This window comes from Athene noctua, chromosome 3, assembly GCF_965140245.1.
Source record: "Athene noctua chromosome 3, bAthNoc1.hap1.1, whole genome shotgun sequence".
Taxonomy (NCBI): Eukaryota; Metazoa; Chordata; class Aves; order Strigiformes; family Strigidae; genus Athene; species Athene noctua.
This window is the reverse complement of record NC_134039.1, coordinates 58,706,523-58,728,745: the sequence shown is the minus strand read 5'-3', so window position 1 is coordinate 58,728,745 and position 22,223 is coordinate 58,706,523. Positions and strand designations below refer to the sequence as shown.

The window sequence follows — 22,223 nt, the reverse complement described above, 5'->3', positions numbered from 1 at the left end:
AGTTTGGACTGACGCCTATTTATTTGAGGCAGCACATTGAATGCATGGTGGCAATTTGCTTTTTACGCACTGAGAGGTGTATGTGCTTGGTTAATAAAATAAAAATTGAAAACGTACTTTTTAGGAATATACCTACAATTACAGAAGCATAGAAACTTCAAAAAATGTTATGTAAATACACTCAGTGAATATTTTAGGCAAGGCACATCATAAGACAAGAATAAATACATAAATTGATTAAATTTTGAAAAAATAAGCAACTGAAACCCAAATACACAATATTCATCATTCCTTATCATTGAGGTGAAGTATCAGCAAAACTGCAAAATGGAAATAAATGGCTTCCTATTGTCTAGCATATTGAATTAAAGACGCTCTTTACCTTTTAAGATGAAATTGTTTACTTGCATTTTCATGATCTGATTCTATTCTGAACATCTATTTGATCTTCCTTACCAAATCATACAGAACAAAAAGAAGAAAAAAAATTTCCCAACATACTGGCTGTCAAGGTATTAAAAACTACTGCTTCTGGATTTCATATCCAGCTGTTTCCTAGACACCCTCCATTGTTCTCTCCATCTTTGATGTATACCTATTGTGGTCAAGTTAATGCTGCTATTGAACCCCAGAATTTTACATTTCTCAAATGCAGCCTGAACACTTCATCTATAGGGTTTTTTGCATTTAATTTCCTAGGTTCCTTTTAGGGTAAAAAAAAAAAAAAAAAAAAAAAAAAAAAGGGAAAAAGTCCTTAAGGCAATATAAGCACTTAATCCAACTCAAATACTAAAGAGGACATAACCTTTTAAATCATCTTAAATATTTACGATGCCATAAGCTCTTAAACTTCCTGGAATACTTAAGTCTTCCTTAAAACCTCACAGTACTCAAAGTCCCTAGAGCAACATAAGCACCTAAACTGCTTCAAATCCTTCCAAAGGACACAACCTTTAAACCAACATTCAGGGTCTAATTTTTAGAAATATTTTTGTTTCTTCAGGCACAATTCTGCCTGGTTTTGTCCACAAAACAGGTAGATATTTAAATCCTATTCACATGCTTCCCTTGACAGAATATTTTCATCTGATGAAAGACATATGCATGGAAAAGACCTAGAGCACCCTGCCACACTGGGAAAATCAACACAAGTAATGGAAAGGATTTCCTTGGTTCTAAACTTAGCCAGCGTTCAGCTTCACAGAAAAAGTAACAGAAATGAAAGACATTCAGCACCTTGTTTATACCTTTAAGTCACGTCTGACAATCGGACCAATCATAATATTCCCCCATCAACTTATGGCAGCAATTAAGAAATTACAAAATTGACATCTGCAACAACAGCAGTAAACATGATCTCTGGGTGGGAACCCCGTAGTAAGTATTAAGAATAGAGTCAGTATAGAAGCCACATTTAAGAAGTTCTCAGCTAACATGTACACAACCACACACTACTTCAGGACTTTAATTATTCTGGATGGTGTCGCCCACCAGTTAATTTGGTAACCTGATTTATCTTTTCAACAATTGTGTGGTGCACTTAAGTCACTCTGTTTCCTTCCTCCAAAAGCCTTTCAGATAGGTCTGGAATTAGCAGAAAAACTTTTCACAGTAAAGCAATCTTACACACACAAATTTGAGAGGCAAAGGTCCTTCTCCTTCCAGAACTTCCTAGTTCAGGCTTTCAGTGTTTGCTCTAGCCTAGAAAGGGAATTGTCCATGTTCTACTCTAAAGGTTATCTCATTTTTGATTCCAAGAGTGAGTGGAGCATTAAGTGAACATTAGTGCCATAGATGCTCTCAAGCAATTGAGAAAAATCACGAATACTCAGGTTTTTTTTTAATTCTGAAATTCACATGACAGGTAGTAAACGGCAGGTCAGGGTTGTGTTGCTTGTCCTTAGGAAGTAAATAAAGTTAAAGCTGTCCATCTTCAGAGCACACTTAAAAACTCAATTGCCAGACTTCTGCATGACAAGTAAAGTCACTGAATATATGCATCTGCAATTTTTTAAAAATTATTTTTACATTAATCATAAGCCGTGTCAATAAAAGTGCTGTATCCATCAATGAATAAGATACTTGAAATATACAGTTCAACATTAAAAAATGTACTGTTATGCTAATGTTTCGACATATTGAAGATCTGACTGTTTGGGAGCACTCCTACAGCTATATGGTAATGGCTGAAGAGTTTTGAGGAGTCTGTGTTTATGGTGAGCCTGCTGAGCAGTTATGACATTGTGCAAAACACTATAAAGTCCATTTTATCATTTTTTCCATCTTCTCTGTACCTTTACTGTCTTAATAACAAAATCAGTTGATGTTCAAATATTTGATTACCTCACCCTGTAATGGGTGGCCTAATACCGCTGAGAGTTAACAGGCATATCATAACCAATGTCTTCCCGTCATTCAACTGGTCTCAAACTTTTTTTTCCCTAAATTGCTACCAGCTCTTCTTTTTGTCCTCTTCCTTGGTCCCTTTTATATAAATTTACAAACTGCCTATTTCCTTACATCACATGATACTCAGTTTCACCTATGAGAAAAAAAAGGTACAGAATTTTCTTCTGAGTCAGTATGACTATTTTAAAAATAATGAAAAAATGTGTCATTTTAAATTATGTAACAGCAAGCTACAGTAGACAAAAATGTTGTCTTTGGAATAATTCCTAAACACAGTATTTGGATTTTTACCTCTGGCACTTCAGAAGTACCATTTCACAGTATGCTACCAAAGTAACTATCTATCTATTGACTCAGTCTCAAAAGCACACGAACAAGTAAGTCATTAACTCAGTGCCATACATAGTGTCATGGAAACAGGGTATTGGCTGATGGGCCAAAATCAAAGGCTTTGATAACTAAGAGCTCATAAATCATGGTTAGGTGTCCAATGAAGAACTACAGATGCCAGCATACAGCAACCTCATTTACAAACACCAACTAGGTTAGAAAATCACTAGAAATGTGCACAAGATTAGAAACCTGGGCACAAAGCAGTGAGTATCTATTTAGAAAAGCTGACTAAATGCTTCATCTTTCAAGTAATAAGGAAAGTAGTAGATACTACGACTAATGCCCTGTCCAATGAATTACTTCACCAATATTGCTATCAGCACTACTCTGTACTACATGCCATACTAAATACAGCGTAATATACATACACATGTGCATGTGCACACTCGCCTGTGCATATACATATACCCCACAATTTATTAAAATACAGAAATGATAGCAGATTATGATGAAAAGATACTCAACTTTTGGCTTTCAATATTAGCTTCCATTTTTTTTCCTAACTACTGATAAACAAGCAATAACTTTTGCTTCATTTATCATATAACCATAGAAAAGGGAGGTGAAAAGGATAACCCTCCATAGGTCTTCTAGTTATCCTCTAAACTATCTGTTTAACATTTCCCTTAGAAATATGAATAGAGAAGGTAAAATCAAAAAATCCAAACATTATCACCCTTTAAATGACAGTTTTAACGGAAACAGACTAGATAAAAACAACTCCTGTTTTGGTACAGTTTTAAACATACAAAACAAAAATAGCTCACTGCTCATATAACTACATGTGAATATTTGAAAACATTTTAAATCCAGAAGACAACTCTACAGTTACAGACCCTAATCTACTATGTGAGCAAGAAATGGAAACATTACGTTACTCGCAGATAAGAAAGGGGTTTTTTACACAGATTTTTTCATGACAAGGATGCCTGTGATCTTATTTAACTAACAAAAGATCTACTGTAGGAAATAGTGGAGCCTAACAAGAATGACCTTGTACAGCAGAACAGCTGGAGCCAAGCACTTTACATCCATGTGCTTCAAGACACTTTTTGTGCTACTTTTGGTCCATTTTTGGAGTACTTGCCCACGTTTAGCTTCATCATCAGGAAGGTTCAAAGGGAAGCTAGTTTATCCTGACACTTCTGGTGCAGTCCTGAATTGAACTAAAATACTAACAGAGATATTACCAAAGCCTATTAATACTAAGATGATAACCCTTTTCTTTTCTAGGTATAAGACCACATTATTTTTGTTTTGTAAAGCAGTTTGTAAAGATTTATTTTTCTGTGGCTAATTTATATCTTTTATCTCTTCAGACAACTGAGTATTTCCAGCCATATGCAGCGATGCAGCTTCATAAGCCAACTCCAGTACAGGAGCAACTCATCTGCAGACAATGAAGAGCTTTGGAATTTAGCTGTAGGGCTTCAAACCAAATTTCTCCAAAGACACAGGAGGTCTCAACTTCAAAATACCCAAAGGCTTCTATTTCATTGCGAATTTTAGAGAACTTTACAGTAATGTATGCATGTTAGGGGATTTAGAATGATAAACTTCAACATGCATGCACTAAATTATTGCAAAATCGATTAAAATTCATCTAGAAAAATCTGATCAGTCACTGATTTTTGCAGTTGAAAAAACAGAAGTACATCTTTTACTACCATGTGGCTGGGGATTGCTCACGTGAGACTGCACACTTTCAGATCCGGAGTGCATCTCCCCCATGTTCAACATTTTCATCAGAAACAAGAACTGAGAGATATTGACCTCTTGGGGGAGGTTGATGACCTTGATTCTGCTCTCAATAACTGTCTCAGAAATCATTTATCATATCTTTCAAAAATACAGGTATAAGATGCACCCTGAGAATCAAAATACCATTTAGCTGTTCCACTGAAGAGCTCTTTCTCCCGAGCTCTTTCTCCCTAGAAGACCTGATGACAGACCATTTTTCCCCTGAGCAAAGATACCAGCTAAAACTGCGATTCTTTCTCTGTCAGAGTAAAATTAGGGGAAGGAGGTGGAGAGAAAGGGGATCAAATTTTAGTTTTATTCCACTGATGCTGCTGCCTGTCACTAAAAGATGAAGGGCTGAAATCCCATCAGTCTGGATTTGCAGATCTGAGGATGAAGAATTAGTATTTTTCTGTTTTTTTAGAAAACTCCTTGATCTATGGCTCCATTACTGAATGTTAACAGCTGCAGTTTAAATTACAAATGAGGTTCTATTAGCATAACCCATACTTGGTTTATATTTAAAAATATGATTTTAGCCAAAATTGTGTCAGTTGAGAACCTACATGTTTTCATTTGTTGCTACAGATAATGTAGAGAAGAAATTTTATATTTCACTACTGCAAAATGTGAGGTCTAGAATAGCAAAAACATTAAAGAATACTTTTAAGATACTACTGCTATCTCCTTCAGTAAAAGGGACAACAGGTGAAAGAATGGGCTTCAGCAATGATGTAGAAAATGCGGTCATAAACAGGGAGCAGTGTTCATGGGGCAAAAAAACAAATGTCTTTTACAGTTGTCTCCCTAAACTAACTTTCTAAATAAGATTATTTTAAAAGCCCTAAATTGCATTGTGGAATAACTGTTTAATTAGCTTTGGTTTCCATCATGGATGTTTTCATCAAAATACACTACACAACAGATGGTTTCTGCTCTTATACTTTGCAGCTACAGTGTTTTTGCAACTACTGTCTTGCCCTTGAAAAGCTGTTTGTGTTTAATGTATCACATACCAATGGTTTTAACACATATAAATATGCTGGTTTTCTGACATATACATATATCAGTGTATCAAAATTCATGAAATTGTTACTCTAAATGGCCATATTCCAACTGCACCGCGTTTGCACAGTGTTATCTTCTGTAATATTACACAGTGCTTCAAACTGTGCAAGTGATGACAGTATTCATTCCAGGTATCTGAAGTTAACTCTTCTCACGTAAAGCAGTCAAAAACATCATCTTCATCACAGAGCATGGTCAAAGTCTGGGTGTGATCCCCACATGGATCAGGGGATGGCACGTAACTCAATGGCAGAATCCAAAGGGACCCAGGTGCCCAAGCCAACTATTACTGCAAGGAGCCAGACGTTTCTGGATGATTTTGGTGTTAGAATGCTTATGCTGGAGTTACTGTTTGCCTGTACCAAGTCAATCCACTTCTCTATGCCTTAACACCTCTGTGTCAAGAATATTGATCAGGATACATATGACTAAAGCTTCCCAAATTACCTGTGCAGTGAAGGCGTGTTAACCAACATACAGCAAAAATGCTATGGTATTTCTGTATTCAGACCACCTAATGACTGAAGTAGCCTTAGCAGTACTTCACATGGGGTTAGGGTGATACTTAATTCATTAATGTTTTCTATAAAGTTCTTTGAAATCCTCAGATGAAATGCAGTGTATTATTACTACTGTTATACATGTCATGACATATGTCCTAAAGGATCTCACCATGCTTTGTTAACTGTATACAAGAAACCCTTCAATTACCATTCAAATGCTTCTACGTCTGAAGCACAGCACTGCTACTGTTTACCAACAGACAGTAATCTTATAAAAATATTTACTGATCTTATATGATAAATATTGTCTTCCATTACAAATGCATGTTTCATACCATTTCCAATTCCTTAACAGTTCAATGCCAGGGAACTGCAGCTGCATGCAGGGCAACACCAAAGTCTATAAAATCATCATTTCAGTGAAAGACATCTGCTTAGCTGGCATCCTTATAACATCCTTATTTAGTCTATCACCCATCTTTCATTCCCTTATACCACAGGAAAAATACCTCAAATCAAACTAATACAACTCCGTCTCTCACAAGGTAGAAAATGAAGAAAATTGACAGGTAGAATGGGCATAAGGTCCAATTAATCGATGCTCTCAACCAAGTAATTCAGGAATCTAAACATCCCAAATCCACTGGAGACAAGACAGCTTACACAGGCTGAAGAAATGAAGACATGCTGGTAAAAAAGTCTTCCTTCCTCTCTTGCCTGCTTTGCAACTTGAGACGAGATGCACAGCAACTCAGTTTTAGAAAAAACATCAATACATGTTTATATTTTCTAAAAATGCCTGCAACAATCAAAGTATCTTTTCATTTTTCTGTTTGAAACTTCAGGTTGCCTTTAAAATTTGAGTCAGGTTGAGTCAGGTCAACACTGTGATGGGAACACAATTCGCTACCTGCATGGAACAGGATTGACCCATGTGCAATTTTCTATTATTAAAAAAAAAAATGCTGGTTTAGATGACTGTGCCATGGCCAATATTTATGCTGTTAATTTTGCTGCAGTCATTAATGACTTTTCTTAACAGATACTCCTCAGGTTTCTATACTCAGGTTCATTCACTGGACCCAGATAGTCTCAGCCTGTTGGATCTACTCAGTCTGAACGCTGTAACAGGGTCAGGACAAAATGTCAATCATAAAACAAAATTTATAGTTCAATACAAATACACACGGTTCTTCACTACTCAAACATCCTCTGTGTAGCAGCACCTTGGCTTAACTGCCCTTTTCATTTTTGCAGAACTAGGGTCTTTTTTGGTGGATTTTTGTGATAAAGCATAAAAGTGCCATTCAAAACTAAACATTCTTGAAGTAGCAGAAGGATAGGAGTATTACAAATCCAACTCAAATAAAGCCGTACAATTGTGAAGAAAATCAAGCCTATAAAACTTGTATCAACCACATAAAGAGCCAGCATGTGAACTTCAGTGAAGTTCTGAGTAATTACCAGTGAGAATCCTGGCCAGCAAGTACTGATAAGGCAAGTGTTTCTAAGGGAAATATTTTGTTCATGTTTACAGCACATGGTTTGCTGACACAGAGATAGAAACACTGATGGATGTAATTTTGTGCAAATATATACAAAGAGAAAATACCTGAAAATTATTAACATGAGATTCCTTCCCTTCTTTAAGTACTTTCTTTAGGCTAATTTGCAAGTAATCTTTAAAAATTAAAAAAAAATAAATCTCTTCCTCAGGTTCAATGTAGATTTTAGAAGTCAGGTATTCTCTGTAATTTTACACTATTATACATGCACTCTGGTACTATGCAATACTTAACTAAATGTACCACATTTTGAATAACAATGAAAAGATGGAAACAAAGTGAAAGATACATCCCAGATACAAAAATTAATATTCAAACAAAATTAAAACTGCAAGAAAAATGTGATATACCACAATGAGGTTAATCAGTCAGCTGTAAGTGGAAGCACAGAAATAGTGCTTACCGTAAGAAATCATGTGCATTTTTCCTACAACAGGACAGGTATAATACTGAGACCATCTTTGAAGCACACTCTACTTTTGTTCATAGTTTCATTACAGTGATGATAAAAACACATAAGAAGTAAGTCTAGGTAAGTCTCGCCATCCAAGGTAATAATTCAAATATAAGGCAATTAGCCACAAAAAGACATCTAATCATAAGTTACACTACAATTTGTCATACACCTGTATTTTCACTAAAAAGCAAATAGAAACATCGTACATTCCTTCTAATGCCTTTTAGACCTGTTCAATTACTCCATGGCAAGAAAGTGCTCCCTACAAACAGTCTGTATCCATGAACACAGGAACTGAGGAAAGTGGTATGTTATCATCCCATGTTAGGTGATGTAGTTGCCATTACTCAAAGACAGACGGAAGTTTAAATTACTAAAGAAATCTACAATACTTCAACACAAATGGAAAACAGCTTTTCATCACAATCTCATTTAATAGAACACATTATCAATATTAGTTGACAGTAGAGCAAACTTCTTCAAACTGCAAAGTCACCCAATTATTTGCTTTTAAAAATTAGAGAAAAATGCATTTTCGTCTGTTATATTGGCACCAGATTTTTTCAGCCTTTTATTGCAAGCTATACTAAAGCAACAATGCTAGAATCTCAAGATACATCTTTTTTACTATCTTACTAGAAATTAAGTAATGACATAGAGTTAAAACATTTGTATTTCTTAACCTAGAGACAAAATACAGTAAGAAAATCTCAAAAAATCTATATTTCATAGTTAAAGTGGCATTTGAAGAGCATTTTTGAATGGTTAGATAATATGTCTAAGCAATACAGAAAATGTCATTTTAATAAGCTTGTATGTATCACCATAACCACAAAGAAATAGTTTAAAAAATAATTTTGTTTACTCATGTGAAAGCAGGATGTTTTTGTCAGTGTCAGCAGTAATATTCCTGCCTCTTAAGTCTCACATTATGTCAGATGAGATGGAATTTATCTGCCTTAATATTTAATATACAAGTTAGATGTCTAAATTTGTGCCAGTCACCTTAGACTTCTTTTATTGTCAGTGACAAGAAACAGGCATCTCCAAAGATGAATGATCTCATCTTAAGACAAACATAAAAAGAGGCTATGGGAATCCTCCCCTGGAAGCCTCCATCTCACTTCACTAACTAAAGAAGTCTATAGTGACCAACTCAGATTTGTAACACCTATGTTTTTAGATGGCTAATATCAGGGGTAATTAATCCAATTCTTGTTATCCTTCTCAAAGAGTACATGGGAAAAGTAAGTGTAAGATGCAGAAAAACAGAACTCTCAACAAGCATAAAAATCAAACTACACTGTCCCAGAAAAATAAAAAAAAAAACCCAACCTTTTGTGAAAATAACAGGGGATCTGTACATTTGAAACGTCATACAGTGTTTGATCTCCAAGTCAGGACAGACTCAATCATTTCTATGAGCTTAAGAACATACAGAGGATAATTTCTGAATGTGCTGACAAAGTTATATGCCTCTTCTGATTATGAGTAAGCAGCAATTTTCAAAAGCTTATAATTCAATGCAATAAGGATAGATGTTCAGAGGCATAGCAAAAGGCACATCTTACAACCCATAAAAGCTTCACTCTCAAATTTCAAGTCCTTGCTCAAAAGCAAAGCAGATAGTTCCTAGACCTTTTTTTAGAACTTTTTCTTTTTTTCCGTTTTCAGAAATGTTGTACCCATCTCATGGAAGCTTTTCCAAGGACATTCAGCCTATAGCAAAACTGTGGACAGAAAATGTCTGCCAAACCAACAGAAGTTGAAATTCAAGAAAACTGACATTTGAAGCTAGAGTTCCCAGTTCCAAATTATTTCTAAACACAAGGAAGCCCCTGAATCTCACATCTGTAAAAGATGGAAGACTATACTGTGAAATCTCACTGTACATTTGCCCAGTTTTTATATGTTTATATTGGCATTCACTTGAATTATGGACTGTCCCATAATAGCCATTTCAAAGTACCTGAAAGCAGAGCTTATAATGAAATTATTAGGCCACTTTATAGCTCTCATCAACCTCTGACAAGACGTCAAGACGACAGCTATTTCGGTTATGCATTAATGGATCTCTCCTCCAAGGCTCAGTCCCTAGTTTTGTCTACTTTTCTTTTTCCCCCAAACACAAAATGATACTAAAAATGTATCTTCCTTTCCATGGATCAAGAGAAAAAGATATTCATTTTAAACATCTAAAATCCCCATCATGTGACTGTCCACATCACGTGAATTATGGTGCCAATTCATAGCTAAAAAATATTTTCACAGACTTCAATGTGATTTTCGTTTATATTCACAAGTCTTTAAATATAATTTAACACATCTTAGAAAGCTCGCAACTTCTGCCATCTCTCATCTTTAGCCAAAACTTAAGGAAAAGCCTAAATTGAATAGCTAAATACATCAAAATAGGAAATTAAAAAAAAAAAATAAATATCACAAAATAAAATAACAGAATCTTGTCTGACTTTGCTTACCTATAAATATTGTCAGAATCATAAAATAGCTGAGGTAGGAAGGGACCTCGGGGAGATCATCTAGTCTAAACCTCTGCTCAAGCAGGGTCAGACGTAGCAGGCTGCTTGTCAACATGTACCACTGGGATTTGAGTATCTCTATGTGAGACTCTACACCCTCTTTGGGCAATCTGCTCCAGAGTTTCACCATCCTCAAGGTACGGAAGTTTTTTATATTATGTTTAAATGGAATTTTCTGTATTCAACTTGCACCCATTGCCTCTCATCCTGTCACAGGGCACCAATGAGAAAAGTCTGGTTCTGTCTTCTTTACACCCTCCCATCAGGTATTTAATGTGAGAATGAAACGTTATTCAGTATCTTACTGTTTAGGAGAGGCAAGGATCTTGTGCCTAAATTAGTCCAACTGCTAATCATACGGTATCACCCAACCTACACATCATGCTTGGTGCTACAGAAAATCGGGCTAGCATTTTTAAGATTCAGAAATAATATATGTATGTATGAATTATACAGTATCATGCCTACACTATAAATTACTATAAGACACCTGCTTACTTGCTAGTCACTTGTGACCATTTCCTGGTTTTGGAGGTCTGAATTTTAATTTACAATTGATACACAAGACCCTCCACTACCACAGTATGAAATGCACAGAACAGTAGTTCCCCCTTAGATAATAAGTAAGGGTGCCTCACTCAAGTTTTTTCACTCTTACAAATGGCAAAGCACTAAAAATATCTGTAAGGTCTGAGACTATAGTTCACCAAGCAATTTAAGCTGCAGAAACTAGCACAGCTGCCAAAAGAAGCGATCGTGCATTCCCCCACACTTTTGGCTGCGAATTCCCACCCCCATCACCCTTTGTACCAGTCACGGCCCCTGCACAGCCATATGGGAGAGGGCTGTGATAAAACCAGCCGAAAACAAAACTGTAGAAATAATTCGTTATTTTCAGCCAGATCCATTCTCCAAATTTATGAACAGCTACACATGCTAAGGGAGAACAGCAATATGGGGAGGGGAGAAGCTGGCACTGCTTACACAGACGTGCCAGGTTAAAGTGTTCATTGATCACTTAGGCTAAAGCTAGGCAGACAACAGAGAGACACAAGCTACTCAAAGAGTAATACTGAATTCCCTAGGCATTACTTTTAAGGATGAGCTGCATCAGCCTCTGGAGATGACTGCTTCTCTCCTGAGGGTAAGCAGAATCTAGGATGACTAACTGATATCTAGCTACATAGTTTCTAGGTATCTAACTCAGATCTAGATGAATAGAAAAGGATAAAAAAAAAAGCTTTGTGACTCTTACAGCACTTCACTTCCATTAATAACTGTCATTTGAAAAAAAAAAAAAAAAAAATTGCAGTATAGCTCACCACCACATACACATAGGAGGAGTGCGTGTTTTCTGTATGCTCCACAAATTCTTCCTAAACCATACTTTATAAGCAATACATTTTAGTTACGTGGTACTGTACTCCTCCCACAGAACATTTAAGTCCACAGTAGAAACAGCCACAGTTCAGTTATAAGTCACTTACATTTCTTCGGAGTCACTTAGTCACCTTGCTGTGCTGCTGAAGGGATAGTCTTTTCCTTTTTGCTCAAACTGGTCCTCCTTCCAGAAGTGTCCGTCACCTCTATGGCAGATAAGGACAAATGTTCCTTAACTTTCACTTGAAATTTTCTAAGGGTAAGAAGGGAAAGGAACACAGTAAGTGCAAGCATCCATAGCATGTTTTATAGCAAGGTATGACCATCACCTCTTCAAAACACACTTCAGGACCATTCTTACACACATGTACTGCATACCTTGGAAGAAATCCCGCGTGTTTTACATCTCTTTCTTTGTATGAAATACGTAAAGTAGTCACGACTACTAAAGAAGTCCCCTACTCCACTCCTGAGATTCATAATAACAAGATTATATTAATTTAAAAAGTGTAAGTGTACACATTAAACTATAATTACCTATTATTATTTATTTTGCACCCCCAAGAAATTTTTAGAATTTTTTGTCAGGGTTCAAGCAAGCAAGCAGTTTGCCTAACACAGATTCACCGGAAACCATCTTGGCTACCTAGTCTGAATCTTCTGTTAAACAAAACAGCTCTCTATTGCACTACATCTTACTGTTCAGAAAGTAAGACCTGGGATTTATGATGGATAGGTCCATGAAAACTTAAAACTCACCACTCTGTCAGACTTAAAACCATAAACTGAATGTTAAAAATTACTGGGAAAGGAATAAAGGACAAAGCATAACACATCATTTGCCACCGTATTAATTCCCATCTTGAAAAGTGTGCTCTGCTTTGGTGTCCAAAACAGAACACAACACAACAGAACTAATTAGCAAAGGTTCAGAGAAGAAAACATACATGATCAAAGGCTTAGAATGGTTTCCACATGAGGAACAATTCAGTACACCACAACTGTCCAGACTGAAAAAGAGACAATTTAAGGGCAGGCATGATAGAAGACTACAGAGGAGAGGCTGCAGAGGCGTCATTTGTTCCCTATTCCTTGAGCTCAGGAACTGCCTAGTAAAACTCAAGTTCGAAAGAAAAAGCAGGAGTTTTTTCTCCAAAAATGTGTAATAGGCTGTGTACTTGTTGATGCAAGGAGTCTTCATGAGTCAAAAGGGAGAGTGGAGGTATCTTTGGAAGAGAGCCTTCATGGGAGACAGAGGATGGCCTAGGTAAACCACTGGTCTGAACCAGGATGACCAGTCCTATCTCCTTCTATATTCATTTATTCTAGTGCTAATTCAACAAATTCTTATATCCATTTTACACTGATATATTCACCAAACAAGAAGCAAAATTACTGCATTAGACACACAGGGAGTCTAGTCTTACTTGCATTTGAAGTACAGGCTAGATCCTTTTGAACTGCAAAGTGAATTCCCACGGTTCTCTGTACTTTAGTAGATGCTTAATAAATTTGATTGCCTTTTCCAAAATAGCATCATCACAGAAAAAAAAAAAAAAAAAAAAAAAAGTAAGAAATCAAATGAGGTAGCAAAGTCTTACTGTAAAGCAGCAGAGCAGCAGTAGCCTTCCTCTCCCCAGTCCACAGTCCCAAAGCAGCCAGGGCAGAGGGCTACAAAGCAAGGTTCTGCTTCTCAAGTTGTTTGCTGGTCTCATGTGTTTGAGTCTGTAACTTCATCCCTGTGTTCCCGCTCAGTTCAACACATAGAAATGCAGGTCAGCATCCCCATGTCCCAAGCTTCATCTCAAAGCAAACCTTAAAAATCATATACTCTGTATTCCAATATCTTCTCTTTTGCTTTAATCTCTAGGATACAGCAGTGTTTCTGATTTATTTTGGGTAAGTGCAGATCAATTAAAATTCCTTCAGGGAAGCCTTCTGAACCAGCAGAAAGCAAATGACTGTCATCAGGAACAAACACTTCTTACTGTCATGGACTGGCATGTCACTTTTGAGCAAAAACTATGTTAATTAATTCTATCCATACCTAGACCAGGTGTACCAAAGGAACAGTCCTTTCTGCTGTCTTGCTAGATACAGATCTTTGTGTCTGTGAACTGAGTATCCCTATATGGAGACTTATGCATTGGCACATTATATGAAGAAGCAGTCTGTACTAGCACAAAAAAACATAACAGGACAAAAATAACTTTGTTCAGACATCAGTATGCAACCAAAGTCCCTTTTGCAAAATGCATGACTTAATATCCTAACATTTCACCCAAAAATCAGAAAGTTTTCACTACATCTACTCACAGACTTCTTTATTAACATGCTTTTTAGACCCTACAGTGAGGAATTTGAATTACTGGTACTTTTTTTGGTCAGCTTGATATATCGGATCAAAGTATGTTTACTGTTCTATCTATTCCCCCTCATCACTTCTGTGCTCTGCAGAAGAAGAGGCTGCTATGATGACTGCCGTTCTGTTTGCTTCTGCAGCTCAAATGGCTACACTGAGGATGAAAGAAGATTCACTGTACAAGATGCTAATGATCAAAGACCGATGTACTACTGGCCTATAGCAACATTTTAGGCCACTTCTCCCATCTACCATTTGTCCAACTTCTCTGTTTAGAATGTAAAATCTTAAGGGCAGGAATACAACCCATCCAGCTAAAAAGGAATCCAAGCTCTGTTTGATATCCTGCACATCACTGTGATACTAACTATAAATAAGAGCAAGCTGTAGCAAACAAGAACCGAATGTCTTAGAACTGATACATGAGCAAAGACAAGCTTCTCGCAAAATTGTAAAATTTTGAGAAATGGACTCCACATGTACTACAGCAGGTAAAATAGTACTGCAGGATAAACTCTTTAAAAACAATCTGATAGCAGTAGTAACAACTCAGAAGTAGCATCACCACTGCTTCAACGTTGAAAAAGAAGCCGTGAGAACAGATATTAGAAGATGGCTACCTACTGGATGCCAAATAAAAGCCATGATTCTCACTCTTTCCATACATGGCTTCAAGTTACAATTAAAAAGCTTACAAAATCTTCCCCTGAAAATGACCTTGGCTTTCTCATACAAGTGCACATTAAGGGGGAAAAGTTGATACACAATTACCTCAGCTGCAAGCACTGGGAATCAAGAGATATCAAAAAAATTGTGTAAACTAAGAACACTTTTCAGCCACTTGTTATATAATCCCATCTGAAGGTTAAACAAGTGTTCATGCCTGCTTTAAAAACTTATTCCATATATACCCTAATTCAATTATACCCCTGATGGAAATCCACATATATCAAAGATACATGAAAAAATTTTTACATTATGTATTTCTTAGCTTATGTTTTCAACTTCTGAAACAGAACAGTGATACAAGCAACCTATACGATTAAAGATGCAAACATATTCCAGAGTACACATGAGTTAACTTGGGGTATTAAAACCTACACTTGTGTGCAAGCTCACACCATTTTCATCAATTAACTAAGACACAAAGTAAAAGCCATACATGGTAACGTGACCTTATTAGCATTACTGTTACAGAACTTGCTTAGCAATTCATAAAGCCACAGCTGCATTAAAAAGACATCCCAAATAAGCATTGATAAAATACTTTATCTCACGACTGCTATGTATTTTTAGAGTATGTTACAGAAAAATGCGTTAAGTATTTGAGGACTATGGAAGCAAGTTTCTCAATTGTTTTAGTATTATATATCTTATTTACAAAAAAATCCAATGCCTCAGGTCCCTGTCTAAATATGCTAATAATTTGTACATGAGCATCCTATTAATTTTACTTTCAATACCAACAGTCTATTGGGTGAAACTAAGTAAAAGACCACAGCAGGATTTGGCCTGAAGGGATAGTATATATACAATCAAGGACCAGATTGGAGTTTTGGTTTAAGATTGAATAATATTTACTCTCATATGTGACTGTATAGTCTGCCTACAGTATTACAATTATGTGCCTTTACTATGTCTTTATCTAAAAGCCTTTACCTAGAAATCTTATCTCACAAAAACATAAATTCACAAAAAACAATCACTGTTTTGCTAAATGCTGAAATCTCAGTTAAGAAAGATGTATTAAAATACAGCAACAAAAGACACAAATATATCTGTGCTGATCTCTAGTATTGTCATCCTAATCTGGAAACAACATAATGAGTAAACAAAAGATTAATGATGATGTAAATAATTAAAGAAGTAAAGGTGTCATACTGCAAAATAACAACTAAATGTTGTGCTGTTAAACTGAAAGAAACTGTTTGGTTTGTCTGCAATTTAAGGAAGTTTATTACAGATCAAAAAAACAGTACTTAAGAAAATATCAGAGATGGCACTAATTCCCTTCTCTTATATAATAAAAAGAGAAAGGCAGGACAAATTATACATCTACAGGTAAAATGGTCTTTCTACTACTAGAGTCCATGCACCAGTGCCATTAAGATGACCAATAACCTTCCCTATAGTCTGATGTACATCTCCTGCAGGACCTGAAAACACCTACTAAAATTTGTAGTATTTTAAAATCTAATTGTCTCATCAGCTGTATACCGAATCTTCCGGATTTGGAATGACATTAAGAGCAAGAGAAATATTCCTCATTTCTCTTGCCAATTTATTCATATTTATTTAAAATATATTGACCAGAAATACAAACTTAAACTGAATTGTAAGAGGATGGACTGGCATGAAAATAAAGGAAAGACCTGTGTCTAAACAACTCCTTGCATGGCTAACTGCCATCCCAAAGGAAATGCTATACAGGAGATAGAGGACAGAGGACACAGGCGAACCAGCTCTATCAGGCAAGCTGCCAACAAAGTTATAATCTTGAATTTTGGACAATCAGATGGAATAGTTGGTAAACTGTTGTTCAATAAACATCTAAGCTTGGGGAGGTTAAACAGATAGTGGTAAACTTGCATAGTACTTTCTGTGGCAAGTGTGTCTGGGAGTATTTTTCTCCAGCAATCCCCAGTGGGAAGAGTGCCACCTCCTTTCTCTCGTATTCCTTCCAGCTCTATCTGCCCTTCTCATTCTAACGCTAGGCTGCCATTCAACACAGGGACACACATTAGGATCTGAAGAGACGAATGCTGAACAGTTCACTGTGATTCCAGGCATGCACCATCACACACATTCACTCAGGGCTCTACAATCAACAAAGGTACTGACATGATGACAGCAGGAACTCAAGTCTTGTTTTTTAATCCACGGCATTTCTAAATGGTTTTGATCCCTATCACCTGAGATCACTCATTAACACACAGTACTGTTACACTGCTGCAGCACTCTTAGACTGGGGGAGGGGTGCAAAAGGTTTCTGTAGAGGGAGACATGTGGGAAATTCCATAAAACTTCACTCCAGAGTTTTTTATCTATTTCTCATTTTCCTCTTTATTTTGTCTCCTACTCTCCCTTTTGCTGGGAACTCTCCCTCCTCCCACAGCCCTGTGATGAATACAACCCATGCGTGGAGCCGGCAGGGACAGGAGCACAAGAGGCGAGCATTCAGTGACAGCAGGATGCCTCCTTGTCACCCTAGGCAATGCCAGGACACAGGAAGGGCTTACACAGGATGGGGTGAGGGTCAGCGATGCTGAAGCAAAAGGTACAAGGGCATGAAGTTTGAAAAACAGACTATGATTGATAAAACTCTGGAGACTGTGGGGCAGGCCAGACAGCAGGAGCATATGCTTATGTGAGGCGATGATTTAAGCTGTTAGACGAAGGAAGACTCAGTCTAAGAATGTGAACACCACTGTCCCTGAAGGGACTTACTCTTGCGGTAATTTGCTCCTGGGTGATGTAAGCAGGGTAACATCCTTGGGATATCTTCAAACCCAAACTTACCCTTCTGAGCTCTGGCAGATTGGGATGTAATTAAATGTTCAGATACACTGTGGAGTCTTCTAGAAGTTTGATTTTATTGTCATCATTATCTTGGCTGGTATGTATTTATTTCACAAAGCAGTGAAAGTCTCCTTTTTTGAATAACTGCTATTTGTATTGTCTACTTCATTTCAAACATGCAGAGCATACAGTGGTCTGGGGAGTAAAGGCAAGATTTCCAGACAGGATGCAGCAGTACAATGACTGAAGCCACTCTAAACTGGGGCAGAAGTAGCCCTAACTTCCCTCACCTTCCTCTTCAGCTCCAGCTGCAGATCCCCACTCATTCCTTGTGCTCATTTGGACATCTGTGCAATTGCAAGATTACAAGATTGCAAGAACAGACAGATCACAGAGCGCAATTATTTGAATACAGTCCTACAAAACAAGTGATCAACCTTTGACCAAAACAGGGACGTCCCTGCCAGGAAAGGAGTGGGGAGATGTGGCCTGGATAAAGGTAGGACCACCCAGTCATGATGTGGCTTGGTTTGCTCTGCTGGGGAAGCTCACCCTGTGCGTCTTGGGGTGTAGACTGATCAACACTTCTTCCAGTGGCACAGGTGGCTGCAGCACCACCTTCCCCTTCCTGGCACTGGCCGCTGAGCTGTGCCAAGGCAGCTGTGCACAGGGATACATAGTCAGCCATGCTGGGGCACTAGTCTAGATTAAAAGTAACGTGGCAAAATTAAAGCTATTTTCAACCTTACAAAGTCCACCTTGCAGACCCGCAAACCATTGTATGAGCATCTTCAGAAGTATAGCAATGAGAAGGAACCAAAAGATGCTTAAGCCGGTGCTACTACTAAAGAAGTATTATTTACCAGCCCATGATCTGATTAGACTAGAAGCTCCAGCAGTCAAAAGCAATAAAATATCACCGCAGCCTACCAAGCGCCATCATCCCCAGCTGCCTCCCCCTCAGCTCCTCCCCAGCCTAAGAAGACACACTACAAAGAAGTGCTAAGACCCACACCACAAGTGAGATGGAAGTGCAATCCTCAGGGCACAGGTGTGGGCTCTGAGACAAGGATGGGCTGCAGAAAGGCAGCAAGGCCTACAGCATTAAAATGTAGCAGCTGCTGGTTTTGATTTACATGTCTTATAGAACTGGGCCCCCATTATTAGAGTGGATGTATACCGGTCTGGCACACTTTGCTGCATTAGTGTTGTATCTGTACATGGGTATGCACGCGCTTGTGATCATTCTCTAAACAGTCTACTGTTAGTGTTTATATTATAAAGTAAAATACTAAACGAAAGTAAAAGGCTGGTTTTTGGCCTCAAGATTAAATAACTTTTTTAAAATTCCAAAAGGAGACCCTATATTCTACTTTATATCACTCTTATTTTTAATTATATTTGATTTGTACAATATATTCAATTTTTTTTCAGATTATATGGCTGTACATTGACTAATACAAAGTATATAATTTACATACACATTATTTACATCATTTAGAGCACACAAAAACAACTGTGGTTCATCCTTCTACTAAACTCTTGTCTGCCTTTTAATAGGTTTGTTTAACAGATACAGGAGGGTAATCATTAAATGAAACCTTAATATGAGCTATCAGGTTGTAGAAAGAGCAGCAAAGTATGGCATGACTGAATTCATAGTTCAAGAAATTCTATTTTTTATAGTTAATAATTTTAGATTTGCTTATGTATTCATTTTCCCAATAAAAAAAAAAAAATTACCCACACTTAAAGAGAAAACAGAGGAAAATACCTTATCTGCATTTATCTTGCAATTTCATTTGGACAACAGTATTTCCTAAACGTAGCCTATTCACTGATGGATATGTAATTACCTTCAGTTCATAGTCTAGACATTAATGCTTTCGTAGTATTTAAGACTCCTTGTAACATGCTTGCTGCTTTAAGTAAGCAAGGCTAAATCTTGACCAGATAAATTAGCAAAGAATGCAATAAAAGCTGCAATAAAAGAACTTTATCCTCCAAACCTTCAAGTTGCTGCTAAATGAGATTTCTTTGAAATGCAGATCAGTTGAACTAGATTAGTGAATTTTAGCTCCTGTCAACATCATAACAAAATACAAATACAATTGTTCACTGGCCTTATCTCCATGCTTCCATCTGCTGCCTTGTTATTTACTTTCCTTGATTTACTATGCAGATCTAAATAAGACACATCAAGGAGGGCTTACAACACAATGGCTTCTTAAGCTTTACATCAAGGTATTTGAAACTGAAGCCCTGAAAGGGCTGCCATCAAAGACGTATCTCTAATGAACTTCCATATCAGAGAAGGTTTGGTATTTAATACTGCTGTGAAAAGAAAAAGCTACAAATCAGAATGGCCTATGAAGGAAAATGTCTGCAAATCTTGATGAGATTAACACCTACCAGAATTAATATCACAATAAAAATGCTATCTGGTTCCTTGAAGAGTTAAATTTCCAACCCTTGCAAAAATAATGCCTAGTGTCAGAATGAGAAAACTCAGCTGACAAGGTCGAAAGGTCAGGGCAGTATTCTTTTTTCTCCACAAAATGTTCAAAAAGCATTTTTGCTGGTGACTTGATTAAGATACTGTTGACAAACTGGCCTTGAAATTAAATAATTAACGCAGTTGACAACACTACTAAAGTACTTTCCACAACAGCGGCATTTTACAGTATCTTTAAAAAAATTAGCAACAACTTCACGGTGAAACAATATAATCTAAAATGACAGCATGCAACATTCGTTCATCAATTTTACAATTTCCCTTTCTCCCCCACAGCAATCTATGGCAGTGCAGGATAAAATCTTCTGTCAGTTTGCTAAAAAAACAGTCCTTAAGTGCCATTTCTATTACATGCCACAGCCCTACTTGCAAAGTGCAATAAATGAAGAAGTCTCTTACCCATGATTTAAACACTCTATATGTCTGATAAACAAATCTTAACAGCTTAAAAGTTTCCACAACCCACATATATGTGTAACCTTGTGCAGTAAACCATCAGCTCTTACAACGTACTGCTGTTTGACAGGATTTTTTTTTACTAGGCACCAAAGTACATAAACAAATGATACTTTTCTTTCTTAAGAAGGCATTTCAATCATTTATGTTCTTCTATAGCAAGGGAAGATCCCACAAGCATGTTCCGTACCGTGGATCAATCAGCTCCAAACCGAAGTAGACATGTTGTATGCTCCAGTGCCCGGAAATCATGCTGCAGGCTTACCAGATGATGAAAACGGAGGTATGCAGTGTAGGGGAGCCCCACATGGCACCCACTAGCTTCTGGGCATGTCAAACTTCACAACTACCCTACAGTCAATGACAGCAAACACCTTCCCCTTTCTTCTTGCCTCCAAACATATACTTGTCTTTCTACCCTCCTTCCAAATTACAGGCAGTCTTCCAGAAACAAAGCCCCCAAACAGAAGCAGCGTCCCATGGCTATACTGCAGAAACCACAGTTGTGTTTTTGCTAGATTTCATTTCGTACGGGCTACGTTCCAGGCTTACTTACAGCCACAAGAGACCACTACCTTTCCTTGTTTAATGAAATGACAAAACAACAGATTTGCATATGTAGAAGCAGGTGCTGTAACAGGTTTGACTACTCTTGACCTAAAGCATGTAAAAAAGATTTATCAGCAACAGCTGTCCCTAAGGTATTGGGGCTCTGATGGACAGTCAAAACTTTACCATCTGCACCGCCGTGTGTTAAAAATGACAATCTGAATTAAAAGCTGGTCAACAAATCTCATATAACTAATGCCTTCCATATCCCCATCCATATGTTGAATTCCCGAGATACACAACACTTGGATTATCTATTATAAATACCAAGCTTTAAATCTAAATAAAATAAGACAATCTAGGAAGATGTGAAAAGTAAGTCTGTGGCAGTTGCTACTTATTCATGAAACAAGCATTTAAATAATACTGTGAACTTACATGAGTTTGAAATGCTTCGATAATTTCACATCATGATATAAACAACTGTTCTTTTAAAATAGCATTATATCTCTTTTTAGAATTAAAAAATAGCTAGAAATATTTACATAAGCTAATTAGAGGATTTAGAGTGCTACAGCATTGTTTAGATTGTGGATTATTAACCAACACAATTTTTGTTTAGCTTAACTTCTCAGAAGCCTCCCTTGAATGCCTTGACAAAAAACCCGATTGATAGCAAAGGAATTCAGAGCATCTCTGTGTTCTCTGCACAATAAAGGTATGCAGGGCAGTGACGTTTGTGGTTTATGTTCTGATTTTTCTGTATG

The 22,223-nt window shown here is 37.0% G+C and overlaps 1 protein-coding gene across 4 annotated transcripts in view; it reads right to left on the bottom strand.

Moving 5' to 3' along the window:
- Nucleotides 1-22,223, bottom strand: part of FOXP2 (forkhead box P2) — a 444,944-nt gene that overhangs the window by 361,543 nt on the left and 61,178 nt on the right. For all 4 annotated transcript variants that reach the window (XM_074903120.1, XM_074903121.1, XM_074903122.1 and 1 more), the window contains exon 2: nucleotides 12,163-12,308. The gene's annotated coding sequence lies outside the window, so the exon portion shown is untranslated. The remainder of the gene's footprint in view (nucleotides 1-12,162; nucleotides 12,309-22,223) is intronic.